Below are 1372 nucleotides of genomic sequence, written 5' to 3' on the forward strand. Positions count from 1 at the left end.
ATGGGTTAGACACTACATATCCATTGGGTCACTCAGGTAATTTAGCACCACTGTGATGTAGGATTTTAAAATTAAAGCCTTGAATGTCTATTAAATGGTATTAAAATTAAGCCTGAAGTCTACTAAAATTGTATAATTTAAATCTTTTCGGCTGTTAAAGGCTATTTTACTCTTTTTCAGGCTACTCTAAAAAGGAATCCTGACGTTTATAGTTACAGCTTCATTCCAAGTCTGGGGGAGATATCACCATGCAGGTGCGCTCTCAGGTATTTCAGATGATTTCGATGTACGATTGTAAAATTAATGGATTAAAAGTAAGCTATGTTGACTTTTTTCAGGCTGTAAAAAGTAGGGGTGAAAACCAGACTCCCCGGTTTCCGGGGACAGTCCCCGATTTTGGCTACCTTCCCCGGCGGATCTGTCCCCGGAAAACGTCCCCAGTTTCCACTGTGACTGAAAGACCCGAAATTGGAATGAAAGAAAAAACTGACAAAACGTAGCCGATAATCCCACACCCAACCCACACAGGCTCCAGGCAGCCAGAGCCAGCGGTGCTCGAGAGGTTTTAGAAGCGGAAGACTTACGATGCTAAATCACTGGTTATTTACATGGAGTCTGGTGGTGGTAGCGAACGCAATTTCGCGGACTTTTGTTTTAAAAAGGTCTATCTTTACAGAAAGGTCGAACCTCCTTAGAATTTCCTTTCCATAATGTGTCAGACACTTGAAATATTAATCTGAGTCTGTAGCAGCTAAACAAGCACTTTATTACGAAATACAAGCTGGACAATTATCCTATTAACTTACATTGCACGATCTCGTTTATACTCATCTGTCAAGGAAATATGTCCTCAGTAGTTTTTGTTGTATCTGATTCTCAATGAGCTGTTGCCAAAACAAGCCTGAGCAGTAAAGCAAAAGCTGTCAGTAGTTCGTAACATTACAACATATGTACAATTGAGACTTTCTATCTGAAATATTACTTTCTATCTTGAATATTAGGACTTAAGACTTTCTATCTTGAAAATTAGCTTTCTATCTTGAAATATGGACTTTCTATTTGAAATTAGGACTTTCTATCTGAAATATTAGGACTTTCTATCTTGAGGTGTAGTGGAGTGGAGTAGGAAGTAGCAGCAGGGGTGGGTCTAGGATCAGACCGGGGGGGGGGCTCAGCCCCTAATAAGTAACAGCTCTTAAACACTTTAATCTTTTTCAGGCTGTTAAAAGCCTATTTTACTCTTTTTCAGGCTATTCTAAAACAGAATCCTGACGTTATTCCAGCTTCATTCCAAGTCTGAGGGAGACATCACCTATCTAGTGTGTCTCCTAGGTAAATTCAGAGATTTCTGATGTTGGATTGTAAATTTAAA

Source organism: Etheostoma spectabile, chromosome 13 (genome assembly GCF_008692095.1).
Source record: "Etheostoma spectabile isolate EspeVRDwgs_2016 chromosome 13, UIUC_Espe_1.0, whole genome shotgun sequence".
Taxonomy (NCBI): domain Eukaryota; kingdom Metazoa; phylum Chordata; class Actinopteri; order Perciformes; family Percidae; genus Etheostoma; species Etheostoma spectabile.